Genomic DNA, 16,448 nt, shown 5'->3' with positions numbered 1-16,448 from the left:
GGTAAAAGACTTTCCACACAAGTCACAGCTGTAAGGTTTAAATCCACTGTGGATGAGTTGGTGTTCTTTCAAGTGTCCAGCTTGGGTAAAAGGCTTTCCACACAAGTTACAGCTGTAAGGTTTAAATCCACTGTGCATGAGTTGGTGTGTTTTTAAGGTTCCAGCCTGGGTAAAAGACGTTCCACACAAGTCACAGCTGTAAGGTTTAACTCCACTGTGGATGACTTGGTGTGTTTTTAGGTGTCCAGCCTGGGTAAAAGACTTTCCACACTCATCACAGCTGTAAGGTTTAACTCCACTGTGGATGAGTTGGTGTTTTTTCAAGTGTCCAGCCTGGGTAAAAGACTTTCCACACAAGTCACAGCAGTAAGGTTTAACTCCACTGTGGATGAGTTGGTGAGTTTTTAAGCTTCCAGCGAGGGTAAAAGACTTTCCACACTCATCACAGCTGTAGGTTTTCTCTCCTTTTCTTCTGTGAGGTTTGTCGGCCTCCTGAGAGCGCTGACTTCTCGCTCCATGTTGGTCCTGCAGTGACAGAGATACAAACAGAGGCAGTGAGTGAAATGCAGTTGTGGAACAAACTGAAACTCCCTCCATTGGTGGAATCAAACATGTCAACAAACATATTGTTGGTGTGTTTCCACCACCTTCTGGTGGCAGTATCACATTACAATGATGTGCTACAATGAGAGTTGTAATGAAAATGACATTATTGAAGAAATATTGATCAGCAGAGAAAATCTTTTACGCATAAGAAATTTCAAGTTCAACTGATGATATTGTTGTTTCAATGTGTGCTTATAAAATATGATCTTTGTATTTCCTTCTAACTTCTGTGGTTTTTGGTTGTGAATGTAGATTCTGTATATATGGAGTAGCCCAGGATCCAAAAGATAAAGCTGCTGTTAACATGTTTTTAAAAACACACCAGCTGTGCACACAGTTTCAGTAATATTGTAACTAGGGATGCAACGATACCCATTTTTCCAAACCGATACGATACCGATACTTGGATCTGAGTACTTGCAGATACTGAGTACAAAAACCGATACTTCAACCACACACAAGTTAAACTTAACCAGTAGTAAAGAAACGACCCCAGACAACTCTTTAACACAAACGAAACGTTTACTGAACACATCACAACACTTCCCTTTTTTAAATTCAAATAATATTCCAATTCCTTAACCAAATGAAATACACTGTACTGTATAAATGAAATAATTCCCTTTCAAATTATATTACACAACCCAACTTATGTTATCACCTTTTGGTAAGTGACTCACTAATATACACTCCAAAACACGTTATATAAATCCACTAAATACACAATATTCACACATGGGCCCCACACACACTCACATTCACACTTGTTGCAGGCCTGTTTGCTGCTCACGCCAGACGATGGAGAAAAATCCTCTTCTCCCCAGTAAGAGCACAAAAGTCTGACTTACAGTTCCGTTGCTCGGTAGGTCGCCGTTCACCAGTCCCACACTAAATCCACTCCACGGTGGTGCAACCATTGAAACAAAAAGTCACTTCACCCACACTCTGTTGCGAAGCTCTCACACGGTTAGCTTTCTAGTCACACACTCTTTTGTGCTAGTTAACCTCAGTAAAACTAGCCAAGTCTCTCACTTTGGTTCAGCTAACCTCGTGCATCTCTCTATGCCGTTCTCTTCTCCTCCTCCATTGCGACAGATACACAGGTCCTGTTTTATGCTACCTTCACGGGCCTCCAGAAAATTAGAACTCTGAACAATATTTAAACTTCATTCAGAGTTACATACCATAAAATAATACTTTATGATTAACATAACAGTTTGATTGCTCTAGTTACCTGTATTTACCTTGTGACATATTACAGGGCAAATTACATTCTGGGTACAGTTACATCACATAACATCAACTGTGAACACCTTATGTTACCGTGGCGTTTAAGTCCATGGGAATTATGAGTATCTACTCCCAAATTCCCATCCGGGCTACATTATTATCGGTTCATGGTATCGCTTAACTTTTACAAGTATGAGTAAACACACATTTTACAGTATCGGCCCCGATACCCGATACCAGTATCGGTATCAGTGCATCCCTAATTGTAAATGTGATATTTTTCTCACCTTTTGTGTTGAAGTCATTGATTGTTTCCTCTGTAGTGGCTGAGCTGAGTCCAAATGGATGAAATTGTTCCTCCGTTGCACCACCAGACTCTTCTCCTCCTGTTAATCACCTGGGGGACACACACACAGCAGGATTTGTAAAAAAATAAAAAAATAAATACATACATATATACATATATATATATACACACATATATACACATACATATATATATATATGTATATATATATATATATATACAGTGGGGCAAAAAAGTATTTAGTCAGCCACCGATTGTGCAAGTTCCCCCACCTAAAATGATGACAGAGGTCAGTAATTTGCACCAGAGGTACACTTCAACTGTGAGAGACAGAATGTGGAAAAAAAATCCATGAATCCACATGGTAGGATTTGTAAAGAATTTATTCGTAAATCAGGGTGGAAAATAAGTATTGGGTCAATAACAAAAATACAAGTCAATACTTTGTAACATAACCTTTGTTGGCAATAACAGAGGTCAAACGTTTACTATAGGTCTTTACCAGGTTTGCACACACAGTAGCTGGTATTTTGGCCCATTCCTCCATGCAGATCTTCTCGAGAGCAGTGATGTTTTGGGGCTGTCGCCGAGCAACACGGACTTTCAACTCCCGCCACAGATTTTCTATGGGGTTGAGGTCTGGAGACTGGCTAGGCCACTCCAGGACTTTCAAATGCTTCTTACGGAGCCACTCCTTTGTTGCCCGGGCGGTGTGTTTTGGATCATTGTCATGTTGGAAGACCCAGCCTCGTTTCATCTTCAAAGTTCTCACTGATGGAAGGAGGTTTTGGCTCAAAATCTCACGATACATGGCCCCATTCATTCTGTCCTTAACACGGATCAGTCGTCCTGTCCCCTTGGCAGAAAAACAGCCCCATAGCATGATGTTTCCACCCCCATGCTTCACAGTAGGTATGGTGTTCTTGGGATGCAACTCAGTATTCTTCTTCCTCCAAACACGACGAGTTGAGTTTATACCAAAAAGTTCTACTTTGGTTTCATCTGACCACATGACATTCTCCCAATCCTCTGCTGTATCATCCATGTGCTCTCTGGCAAACTTCAGACGGGCCTGGACATGCACTGGCTTCAGCAGCGGAACACGTCTGGCACTGCGGGATTTGATTCCCTGCCGTTGTAGTGTGTTACTGATGGTGACCTTTGTTACTTTGGTCCCAGCTCTCTGCAGGTCATTCACCAGGTCCCCCCGTGTGGTTCTGGGATCTTTGCTCACCGTTCTCATGATCATTTTGACCCCACGGGATGAGATCTTGCGTGGAGCCCCAGATCGAGGGAGATTATCAGTGGTCTTGTATGTCTTCCATTTTCTGATGATTGCTCCCACAGTTGATTTTTTCACACCAAGCTGCTTGCCTATTGTAGATTCACTTTTCCCAGTCTGGTGCAGGTCTACAATACTTTTCCTGGTGTCCTTTGAAAGCTCTTTGGTCTTGGCCATGGCGGATTTTGGAGTCTGACTGTTTGAGGCTGTGGACAGGTGTCTTTTATACAGATGATGAGTTCAAAGAGGTTCCATTCATACAGGTAACGAGTGGGGGACAGAAAAGCTTCTTACAGAAGACGTTACAGGTCTGTGGGAGCCAGAGATTTTCCTTGTTTGAGGTGACCAAATACTTATTTTCCACCCTGATCTACGAATAAATTCTTTACAAATCCTACCATGTGAATTCATGGATTTTTTTTTCACATTCTGTCTCTCACAGTTGAAGTGTACCTCTGGTGCAAATTACTGACCTCTGTCATCATTTTAAGGGGGGGAACTTGCACAATCGGTGGCTGACTAAATACTTTTTTGCCCCACTGTATATATGTATATATACACACATACATATACACACACACACACCTCTATATATATATATATATAGCAGCTGTTGTAGCAGCTGGATAGCGTAGTGGTTAGACTACACGCCTTTGGAACCCAGGATCGCAAGTTCGATTCCTGCCTGGGGCGTCTGTATCCAGTAAGGGTTCTAAGGCTAGACCCCTTTTGCTAAGCGAGCCTACTGCAGACATGAGCGAGACAGATAAATATGAAGGCATGCCGGCTCGGACGTCGCCCGGATCAACAAGGTCCGCGTCAGGTGTTGAGGAACCAGGGCACCCTGACGAAAAGTGGGCTACTGGAACAAGAAGGCATCGGTGGGCAAGAGACGAAAACAGGGCGTTGTTGGAATGCTACTATGCAAGTAACCCCGGCGGAAGGGGCTACATGAATAGGATGACGGACCTATGGATTCTTCGATACCCAACATCCACAATGACGGCGAAACAACTAGTAGCTCAGTGTTCCAACATTCGAAAGAAGGGACTGCTCTCACAGCTAGAGATTGAGGAGGTACAACATAAATGCTACGGCAAGGAGGAGTCAGGACGCCAGGTCAGGGGGGAGATATCATCACCCCCACCCGAGATTGGGTACATAGCCCCAAGTGCGATAGGAGAAGGATCGTTGAGTGCGAGAGGAACTGACCTGCAAAATAGGATAATGGCCAAGCTTGAAACCTGGATCCCCCGTAGCCGGTTACCAAGATTACGTGAAGTACCCTCAGAAGGTCTGCTAGATGATGTTAATGCAGCACTACGGACAATACCTACAACCACGATTACCGACACTAACAAGCTGATCTACACGGAGGGAGGTTAGCCGACTAACGGAGTTGCAGAAAGGTGCGACAAAGAAGGTGCATAAGAAATACAGCAAGCTGTCCATACCTGAGGCCTTGGAAACTGCCAAGCAAAGACTCACAGCCTTGGCCAGCCGCTTGAGGAGGTACACCAGAGAGATAGAAGGCAGGAGAATAAACCAGCTGTTCTCCACAGAACCAGCAAAGGTGTACTCTCAGTGGCAAGGGAACAATAATAATAAGAGAACAGCACCACCAAGGCTGGAGACGGAGCAATACTGGAAGAGCATATGCGAGAAGGACGCAACCCATAACGGCAATGCTCAGTGGCTAGTGGATCTGAGGGCAGACCACAGCGACCTCCCTGAACAGGGTCCAGTAACCATCACAGTGGCAGATATCCAAGAAAGGGTCTCCAGTATGAAGAGTTGGACAGCACCAGGGCCCGACATGGTTCACGCCTACTGGCTAAAGAAGCTGACTGCACTCCACGAGCGTCTGCACATGTCAGCACAAATGAACCAGCTGCTAGTTAATGAGAGACACCCGGAATGGCTAACCGAAGGTCGGATGGTCCTGATCCCCAAGGACCCCAAGAAGGGACCGGTTCACTCCAATAACCTGCCTCAGTACTACATGGAAGCTCCTGTCAGGCATCATATCGGCTAAGATGAACAGGCACATGGGTCAATACATGAGTGGGACACAGAAAGGAATTGGCAAGAATACCAGAGGCGCAAAACACCAGCTACTGGTAGACAGAACAGTCAGCCGAGACTGCAAGACCAGACTGACCAACCTGTGCACTGCCTGGATTGATTACAAGAAGGCCTATGACTCAATGCCCCACAGCTGGATACTGGAATGCCTAGAATTGTACAAGATCAACGGGACCCTAAGAGCCTTCATCAGGAACTCAATGGGGATGTGGCGTACAACACTAGAGGCCAACTCCAAGCCCATAGCACAAGTCACCATCAAGTGCGGGATCTACCAAGGAGATGCTCTGTCCCCACTGCTGTTCTGCAACGAGACATCGATTCACTGATCCACACTACCAGGCTATACAGCAATGACATTGGAATGTCGTTCGGACTGGAGAAGTGTAGTCGGATGGTAACAAAGAGAGGGAAGGTAGTCAGAACTGAGGGGATTGAACTACCAGAAGGCAACATTGCAGACATAGAGGACAGTTACAAGTACCTGGGGATCCCGCAGGCAAATGGGAACCATGAAGAGGCCGCTAGAAAGGCTGCAACCACCAAGTACCTGCAGAGGGTCAGGCAAGTCCTGAGGAGTCAGCTGAATGGTAAGAACAAGATCCGGGCCATCAACACGTACGCCCTGCCCGTGATCAGGTACCCTGCTGGGGTAATAGGCTGGCCAAAGGGGAGATAGAAGCCACTGACATAGACAAGAAAGCTCCTTACCATGCATGGAGGGTTTCACCCCAAGTCCAGCACCCTGAGGCTGTACGCTAAGCGGAAGGAAGGGGGCCGGGGACTGGTGAGTGTCAGCACCACAGTCCAGGATGAGACAAGGAACATCCAAGAATACATTGGGAAGATGGCCCCAACTGACCGAGTGCTCAGTGAATACCTCAGGCAGCAGAAACCCAAGAAAGAGGAGGGAGACGAGGAACCATCATGGAAGGACAGGCCCCTGCACGGTATGTACCACCGGCAGATAGAGGAGGTGGCTGATATCCAGAAATCCTACCAGTGGCTGGACAAAGCTGGACTGAAAGACAGCACAGAGGCACTAATCATGGCAGCACAAGAACAAGCTCTGAGTACAAGATCCATAGAGGCTGGGGTCTATCACACCAGGCAAGACCCCAGGTGCAGGCTGTGTAAAGATGCCCCAGAGACAATCCAGCACATAACAGCAGGGTGCAAGATGCTAGCAGGCAAGGCATACATGGAACGCCATAACCAAGTGGCCGGCATAGTGTACAGGAACATCTGTGCCGAGTATAACCTGGAAGTCCCGAGGTCAAAATGGGAGATGCCCCCAAGGGTGGTGGAGAATGACTGAGCTAAGATCCTGTGGGACTTCCAGATACAGACGGACAAAATGGTGGTGGCTAACCAACCGGACATAGTGGTGGTAGACAAACAGAAGAAGACGGCCGTAGTGATCGATGTAGCGGTTCCGAATGACAGCAATATCAGGAAGAAGGAACACGAGAAGCTGGAGAAATACCAAGGGCTCAGAGAAGAGCTCGAGAGGATGTGGAGGGTGAAGGTAATGGTATATATTACCATTCTGCAGAATATTCTTATATTTCACTTTTACTTGTTCCCATGTTCTAGTGGGTCCTGTTGTGGCTCTAATGTGTAAGGGGATATAATATAACATATTATAATATAATATAACGTAATATAATATTGGATAATATAGTGTGATATGATAAATCTACCCTACCGCCTACTGGTGATGGCCAGAGGGGGCGATGGCGCAATATGGCAGCCTGGCTTCTGTCAGTCTGCCCCAGGGCAGCTGTGGCTACAACCGTAGCTGCTTCCATCAGTGTGTGAATGTGAGAGTGACTAAATAGTGGCATTGTCATGCGCTTTGGGTGCCTTGAAAACCGCTATACAAATCCATTATTATTATTATTAAATTACTTACGAGTTTAATTTGTCAGCAACTTTCTGCCAGCCCTCTCTCCTTGCTTTTGCAGCCTTTGCAGTGTTCCCTTGCGTTCTGATTAAACTCTGAAACTCCTGAAATCCCTCACTCAAGAGTTCTTGCTCTGCTGCCGAAAAATACCGAGCGCGCTCCTTCGACATTTTCGTCGACCAATCAGAGGGTTGCCGATCAATGTTTCTACTATCGATGCGTAGCCCCTGTTAAGCCACCCAGTGATCTCACATTACTTCATCCAGCTGTACTAATCGTCAACAGCAGGTGTGTTCGGAGAACCGGATTAGCGAGCTCACGGTTAGCGCGATGATTTGGTCTTGGATGTGTCATTTGATCTTGGATGTAGTAAGCGACGTACGAAGAACGGGCCCCAGGTGAAGAATCGGACGTCTGTATTTGCGCTGGAAGAAAATAAAATACAGGTGCATCTGGAGATCATCCTATAGGGCTTTGGAGCGTGATGTCATGTGGGTGGGCGTGGAAAGGATTTTGGCCCGATCCGCCATTTTGGAGTCTAGCGCAAGTGAAAAGGGAGCGAAGTCACACACAACAGCCATGGTTCATATTTGCTGTGTGGTCGGCTGCAATGTTCGATCACACAACCGGCAAGAGAATAAGGTTGAAAATGGTTTATCTTTTCATTCTTTCCCAACCTGGAAGCAACACGAGGCAGCTCGTGTATCGATGTTAGCAAACGAAGGCGTCTAGCCTGGAGAGCAGCTGTGAGACGAGCTGACGTGCAGTTCTCTTCCATCTCCAAATATCTGTTGGTGCTCCAGACATTTTCATTCCGGTAAGTTATAAATATGTTCATATCAATCTTTATAGCCTATTAGTTTTATTTTCTATGCGCTCTGAGGTCATAGCAAATTAGAAGAAACATCCTACTGAGTGATTTTGCAGAACTACCTGCTATTAATAGAGTTGCTAATTATTTGGCATTATTGCAGCAAACCAGCCTATTAAATGGGTGAAACACATCGTGACTGGGTTCCAGCGCTACATAAGGGACCTGCTTCAAACAAACCACCATGCCAATCAGATTACTTCTTCCATGTGAGGGTGAAGAGGTGACCCTTCTGGATAAGATGGTGAAGGTTTGCTGCGTTTTGGTGAACAGTGTGATAATAAAACCAGGGAAAAATGAAACCTGCTCCTGTTAAATATTCTTAAGTCTTGTGCTGTTAAAATTGCTGTATTTTTTCAAAAGATACAGTAAATAAAGTAATGTTAGTAGTGAGTGATATCATGTAAACACTCATGGTTTTGTGAAAACATTTTGTCATTTGTAAACTATAAAATCATTTTTCTTCTTTGGCTCTCAGCGAAGGCGGTCGCACTTTTCTCCTCTCCTCCTCACCCTTATCTTCCCTGCTTAGCCTCTATGTCCTTGTCTGTTTCGTGTGCATTACTTTCCCTGGAATAGACTCACACGGTCGTTCTCTAAAACCTAAAAGAGAATTATGGATTTGATTAAATGGTCTCTGAATGCTATTCACACCCTTTTCTCAACGAGAAGTCTGGGCTCGGGAGAGCCCGAGTGCCCTGGAGGGACTTTCCCTGCCGGATACACGATGGACGGGTGGCAGAACTGGAGAGTCATGTGTCTGGTGGGACTGTCGATCGAGGACGCTGAAGATATCGAATCTATTCTATTCTAACAGTGTGATAATAAAACCAGGGAAAAATGAAACCTGCTCCTGTTAAATATTCTTAAGTCTTGTGCTGTTAAAATTGCTGTATTTTTTCAAAAGATACAGTAAATACAGTAATGTTAGTAGTGGGTGATATCATGTAAACACTCATGATTTTGTGTAAACATTTTGTCATTTGTAAACTATAAATGACATGGATTCTACATTGTAACTGATGTGATGTTCTATAAGGTGGTTTTAATAAAAAAAAAAAAAAGAGGCAAAAATTAGTTTGTTTCTTTATTCAACTTTTGAACAGTGGGACTCAGTCAGTACATATTCAGTAAATGCAAATTATTTACACGGCAGTGCACTACAGGCATAAATCTAGACCCCTAGATAAAACATTATGGTTCATTCCCACAACCTACAGCTTTACTGTGTTCCAGCAAAGTATCCAATAGCAGTGACAACTCCTCCACAGTAGCAGGTGGGATTTTTCTGTTTTGAGGACGGCTCCTTTTCCCTCACACTACAGATGGTCTGTTTATGTTTTGATCAAGAGCCTTTTTTTGGGCAGCTGAAGAGGAGAAGTCCATCTTATGGCCACCCTCTGGCTGTATCTTGGTCATATTACCCAGCAAAACCCAGTATGCAGGTTCATCTGCAACAGTCGTTGTGCCGTAGATCAACACTGTTGCTTCTACATTAAACAGAAGAGCAGCGACATGGCTGCAGGTCTCTGCGACTCCGGCCATACAGGTGCAGTGGGCAACTTCAACCTTCCCTGTGATGCTCACAGTGACCCATGGCTGCAATGCTGGTTCATTCAGTCTTTGAGAGTGCAGTGAAACACACACAGACAAAGTTCATTTAAAGACAAGAACTATGAGCCAAGGCCGACATAAATGTGTTTTATCTACTTTATCATAAATGTAACAAAGTGTTTAGAAAGTTAGCACATACATGTAATTTTTCATTTCTTTATGTGTCCATCTATAGAACGCTGCATGTTATATTCTAAATCTGCCTGTTCTCTGTCAGAAACCTGCCTGCAGAAAATGAACCTAAAGTATGTAATGCAAGGATGTCATCACTTTAGAGATGGAGAAAGCATAAAGTGACAATTATGAATCACTTAATATGATAAGGAGATTCTGCAGGTCATTAATCAATGTATAAAACTAAAATAAAATGTATTTTTAGTGACACAGAATATAAACATGGAAGCAAGATGTATAATTAGGATTATTTATAATAAATATGAATAGTGCAATTTCTTTAACCATAAAGAATAACAATCCTTCAGGACAATGTCACATCAATGCACTGAACTCACTATGTTATCCACCTAACAGCCTCCACGTGTTCTCACTGTAATTTCCCCTCATGAATGAATTTATGCTGCACTAATCTGAATGTTTGCAGGGAAATCAAACGCGTTTCACTCGCAGTACTCGAGCTGACTTACCTTTGTTTGAATGACGACTTGTACGCGCTGACTCCACAGACAAGGTACGGAAATATGTCAGGCTACGTCAGTAGCGGTTGGTCTTCAGGGTTTCCACTCCACGGCCGTATTTCATACAGGTCCAAATTTCCAATGCAGCTATTTTCTGCAAGTACCGCTGCTTTGCCTCTGGACGCAATCGGTCTCTATACAGTCCATTCTCTTTTGAGCTGCTTTTAAGCATCTTTCTTGTAGTCGTCGTTCCAATACAGTGTGTTTGTTTAGATTCGTGGACCCCGAAAATGGCGCTGCGCTCCCACAATGCTTTGCGGCATGACGTCAACTCCAAAGCCCTATGAAGTCCTATCCGGTTGTTCAGTGATGACGCGACGAATCCTACTTCCGGGTCTAAAGTAGTCTGCGTTTAATATAGCTTTTGTGTTGTTAACATGTTTAATGTTATGTATTTTCTTCTATTTGATCTCAAAAAGCTCCTAAAACAGTCAGCGATCACTGTTGACCTCCCTCGGCTTTTATTACCGCTAATCATTTATTTAAGCTCAGTTTTTAAAACCTTAGGATGTAACTACAGCCCAGCCCATGCAGCAGTATATGAATGACTAACCTCGTATTGTGGATGGATTATCTCAGTTGCTCTCCTGGCTGAAGTTTGGTCCTTTTACAGCATCCTGCCATGCGATTACATTTGTTCCTGACCACGAGAACACTCACGTTAACTTTTATCGAGTGGAAAAAAAGTTAGCTTGTTTATATTATGCTAACATAGCTGTGTCGCTAGCGGTCACGTAGCACATCATTATATTCAAATTCAAAATCAAATTTAAATTCAAATTTATTTGTCACGTACACAGTCATACACAGTACGATATGTAGTGAAATGCTTGGACAACTGCTCGTGACCTAAAGAAAACAAAAAAAGAAAAGGCTATGAATAAGATAGGAAATAAATATGAAAAATTAAAAAGGGTAAATTTAACTAGGAAGGAATAAAATATAAATTAAGGTTAAAAATGAAATAACTGTACAACACAAATTAGAATGAAGGGTAAATTTAACTGGGAAGAATAAGATAAAATATATAAATTAAAGTTGAAAATAAAATAACTGTACAACAAAATACACAATACACAATATAGAACTATATAAGAATGTATGATGAAATCTAAATATAAATAAATATATACACAATAACAGCAGCTGTACAAGTATTAACCGGAAATGAAGAATATAGTGACCAGTGTTGTGCAAAAACAAAGTCCAGAAAGTCCAGTGTGTGTGTAAGAACCATATGTGTGGGTCAGTACTGTGTGGTGGTGTGATTGAGAGACCATATCGCCTGCGGGAAGAAGCTCCTCCTCAGTCTCTCTGTGTTGGTCTTCAGGGAGCGGAATCGCTTTCCTGACCTCAACAGAGAGAACAGTCTGTTGTTGGGATGGCTGAGGTCCTTCACGATCTTCCTGGCCTTGGTCCAGCACCGCCTGCTGTAGATTGAGTGCAGGTCAGGGAGCTCGGAGCGGATGGTGCGTTCAGCTGACCGCACAACCCTCTGTAGAGCTCGTCTGTCCTGCATGGTGCTGTTCCCGAACCAGGTTAAGATGTTTCCCACCAGGATGCTCTCTATGGTGCACGAGTAAAAGTTCCTGAGCACCTTGGAGGGCAGTTGGAAGTCTCTCAAGCGTCTGAGGTGGTAGAGACGCTGTCGGGCCTTTTTCACCACGGTGTTGATGTGACAGGACCATGACAGGTCCTGCGTGATGTGAACTCCGAGGTATTTGAAGCTGTCCACTCTCTCCACTGGGCACTCGTTGATGACGGGGGTCTGGTAGTTCCTCTCCTGCTTAGTGCTGAAGTCCACTATCAGCTCCTTTGTCTTACTGACGTTTAGAAGGAGGTTGTTCCTCTGGCATATATCACATTATATACCAGCTAGCCCAACTTCAGTAACCCTACAAACGTCACTGCTGTTTAGTTTTCTGTCTTCATTTATGTTGGAAGTGATAACAGAGCTGTACGTTTTAATTTGTTTCCAAAACCCCGCAGTCAGGACATGCTATATTGTATTTAGATAGAAGCTAGCGAGCTAACTCGCTGCTAACTTCTAACTCCGTTAAATGTCATAAATTCCGTTTTCATGGATGCCTGGATGTTAAACTCAATTGTTACACCTGGTAGAGGAGAACGCTGATCATTTTATTAAAGATGAAAGACTTTAGACAGTTTTTCAACTCTCAGTAATGCCATAGTGACCGTTTGATATATGGACCTGCAGCGGAGTTTAGACCCAGACACGGCTAGTGACGTCAGACTGAACAACCGGATTCTAGCTGATTGCGCTTTTGTTTGCCTTGTATGTCTACTATTTAGGCTGAACTGGAATGACTGGCTGTTCATTTTGCAATTTCAATAAAGTTTGAAGAAAATAATAAAAATATTCTAGCTGATTGCCCTCCCCCACGCTTGTACCTGTGGCTTCCTGTCCTGGGGGTTGGCTCTTCTCCTGCCCTGCACCCTTTGTTCATATTCAAAGACTATTTTTCTGTATGTATTCTTATCCCATAGCAACCGCCAGATTATAATGTTGCAGACAATCCCAAACTCTACAGACTGTCTAACTCCAGTGTATACCAAGCAATCTATTATTCTTAACAGCAACACCATAAACTGAACCCACATTAAAGTTGGCTCGGTGCTTACCTTTATATGAGCCCACAAACCGAGAGAAACTCCGTGATGAAGCTGAAAGTCTTAAGAAACAGATGAGGGAGCAGAGACCCACGTGGTTCACGCTGATCTCGGCTACGATCCAGGAGACAAGGGTGTGCAGATCGATGCAGAAATTAATCCCAACGTTGGTAGTGGTATATGTTCCTGTAAGTTTACTACTTTACTCCCGTTTCATGAAAAAGCAGCTCTCTCTGCTCGACTCTTCTCCTGCACACACACTTTGCTCCGCCTCCTTTTCCGGCTTTGCTGTGATTTGTTGCTGTGCGGTCACGTGACTAAGCAGACCAACGTAACCACGTGGGGTGTTATTTCAAAAGTAGCGCCTATCTCCTTTTCCTAAGCTCTTTTTCTTGCCCTCGATGGAAACGTCATCGTGGGAAGGAGATTTGCTAAGTCAAGTCAAGTTTATTTATAAAGCACATTTAAAAACAACCAAGGCTGACCAAAGTGCTGTACAATAAAATACAAATATAAAATACAATAAAACACAAGTACATGAAACACCTCACTGATAAAACAATAAGTTAATACAGTAAGTTAAACCTTGCTAAAAGCTAATGAGAAGAGGTGAGTTTTAAGAGCAGTTTTAAAAGTTCCTAGGCTTGTGGAGAATCTGATGTGAGGAGGTAAACTGTTCCACAGTCTGGGTGCAGCCACAGCAAAAGCCCTCTCTCCCCTAGTCTTTAATCTCTACCTGGGAACATCTAAAAGCATCAGGTCTGCTGACCTCAAAGATCTCCTGGGGCGGTAAATGCTAAGAAGCTCTGCCAGGTAGGGAGGTGCAGTACCGTTAAGAACCTTAAAAACCAGCAGTAAAATTTTAAAATCAATCCTAAAAGCGACTGGGAGCCAGTGGAGAGAGCAGAGGACCGGAGTGATGTGGTCTCTCTTTTTGGAACCGGTCAGCATGCGAGCAGCAGCGTTCTGCACCAGTTGGAGGCGATGCAGACAGGAACGATCTAAACCAGCATAAAGGGAGTTACAGTAGTCCAGCCGTGATGTAATAAAAGCATGGACCACCCTTTCTAGATCGTTCCTGCACAGGTAGGACTTGACTTTAGCTAAAATCCGTAGATGATAAAAAGATCCCTTGACTACGGAGCTGATTTGTTTATCAGAATCAGAATCAGAATCGTGTTTATTGGCCAAGTATATGTGCAGACACATACAGGGAATTTGGTTCCGGTAGATGGTGGCTCTCAAGCACAGCAATGTAAATCTCACACACACACACACACGTGTCTATATATACACATTACACATACATACACAAAGCTGTGTAAATCAACTATAAATAACGAATCTAAACTTATATACATAAAATACAGAAATGAATGAGGTGGAATGAATACTACAAAATGTACATAAGGTGCAGTTGCAGTCTGGCAGTGGGAGCAGTGTGACAGGTCAACTGTTAAGAAGTGAGATGGCGAGGGGAAAGAAACTGTTCCTGTGTCGGGTGGTCCTGGTCTGCAGGCTTCTGTACCGTCTGCCAGAGGGCAGCAGATCAAAAAGTCTGTGTGCAGGGTGTGAGGGGTCTGTGATGATTTTCCCTGCCCGTTTCCTGGTTCTTGAGAGGTACAGATCCTGGATGGAGGGCAGGGGGGTGCCGATGATCCTTTCTGCTACCCGTACAGTCCGCTGCAGTCTGCTCCTGTCCTGTTTAGTGGCTGCTCCATACCAGACTGTGATGGAGGAGCACAGGACCGACTCAATGACCGCAGTGTAGAACTGGATCAGCAGCTCCTGTGGAAGACTGTACTTCCCCAGTTGTCTCAGGAAATACATCCTCTGCTGGGTCTTTTTGAGGATGGAGTTGATGTTGGTCTCCCACTTCAGGTCCTGGGAGATGGTTGTACCCAGGAACTTGAAGGTCTTCACAGTTGACACAGGGCTGTCTGATATGGTGAGGGGGAGCAGAGTTGAGGGATGTCTCCTGAAGTCCACTGTCATCTCTACAGTCTTAAGAGTGTTCAGCTCCAGATTGTGCTGACTGCACCAGAGTACCAGCCGCTCAACTTCCTGCCGGTATGCAGACTCATCACCATCTTGAATGAGGCCAATGACAGTGGTGTCATCTGCAAACTTTAGGAGTTTGACAGCCGAGTTCTTGGAGGTGCAGTCGTTAGTGTAGAGGGAGAACAGTAGTGGTGAGAGGACACATCCTTGAGGGGCACCAATACTGAGGGACCGGGTTTCAGAGGTGATCTCCCCCAGCCTCACTTGTTGCTTTCTGTCTGTCAGGAAGCTGGTGATCCACAGACAGGTAGCTGGTGACACGCTGAGCTGGGAGAGTTTGGAGGAAAGAAGTTCAGGCACAATGGTGTTAAAAGCCGAACTAAAGTCCACAAACAGGACCCTGGCACAAGTTCCCGGGCGGTCAAGGTGTTGCAGGATGTAATGCAGCCCCATGTTCACTGCATCATCCACTGACCTGTTTGCACGGTAGGCAAACTGCAGAGGGTCCAGCTGGTGGCCTGTAATGTCTTTCAGATGGGCTAACACCAGTCGTTCGAAGGATTTCATGACCACAGACATCAAGGCGACAGGTCTGTAGTCATTCAGTCCTGTGATGGTGGGTTTCTTGGGAACAGGGATGATGGTGGCGCGTTTGAAGCAGGAGGGAACTTCACACAGCTCCAGCTTATCAAATTTAAAAGCACTGTCAAAAGTAACACTGAGGCTCTTAATGGAGGAAGTACATTTGGAAGTTAGGGGTCCCATAAAATCGAAGGAAAGGTTGGGGTCTTTAGGAAGCCCAAACACAATGACTTCAGTTTTACTTTCATTTAGATGTAGGAAGTTAAGAGCCATCCAAGTCTTAATGTCAGACGGACAGGAGAATAATGGCTGCAAAGAGTCCTTACAGTCTAACCTCAGAGGGAGGTAGATCTGAATGTCATCTGCAAAGGTGTGGAAGGACACATTATGTTTGCGCAGCACATCGCCCAGAGGGAGCAAATACAGAATAAACAGCAGGGGGCCTAGAATTATGGAGTGCCAGGACTGCCATAATGCATTAATTAAATACACCATTAAATAATTAATTAAATGTGGCAATAATTAATTAAAATTGGAATTAATTAATTAAATAAATAGTTATGACACATGTAATTAATTAATTATTGACACATTTAATTAATTATTTGTGTATTTCACATTTTAATTAATTATTGACA

The 16,448-nt window shown here is 44.1% G+C and overlaps 1 long non-coding RNA gene across 1 annotated transcript; it reads right to left on the bottom strand.

Moving 5' to 3' along the window:
• Nucleotides 1-474: 474 nt before the first annotated feature.
• LOC120722848 lies at nucleotides 475-13,650 on the bottom strand. The gene is made up of 3 exons (XR_005693621.1): nucleotides 13,240-13,650; nucleotides 2,124-2,233; nucleotides 475-525 (listed from the first exon to the last, which is right to left on the bottom strand). It is a non-coding gene; the product is annotated as an uncharacterized LOC120722848 (long non-coding RNA).
• Between the last annotated feature and the right edge of the window lie 2,798 nt (nucleotides 13,651-16,448).

The sequence above is a fragment of the Simochromis diagramma genome, unplaced genomic scaffold (assembly GCF_900408965.1).
Source record: "Simochromis diagramma unplaced genomic scaffold, fSimDia1.1 OVJJ01000677.1, whole genome shotgun sequence".
Lineage (NCBI taxonomy): Eukaryota > Metazoa > Chordata > Actinopteri > Cichliformes > Cichlidae > Simochromis > Simochromis diagramma.
Note: the sequence above shows the minus strand (reverse complement) of the source record. Positions and strands in the feature narration are given on the sequence as shown.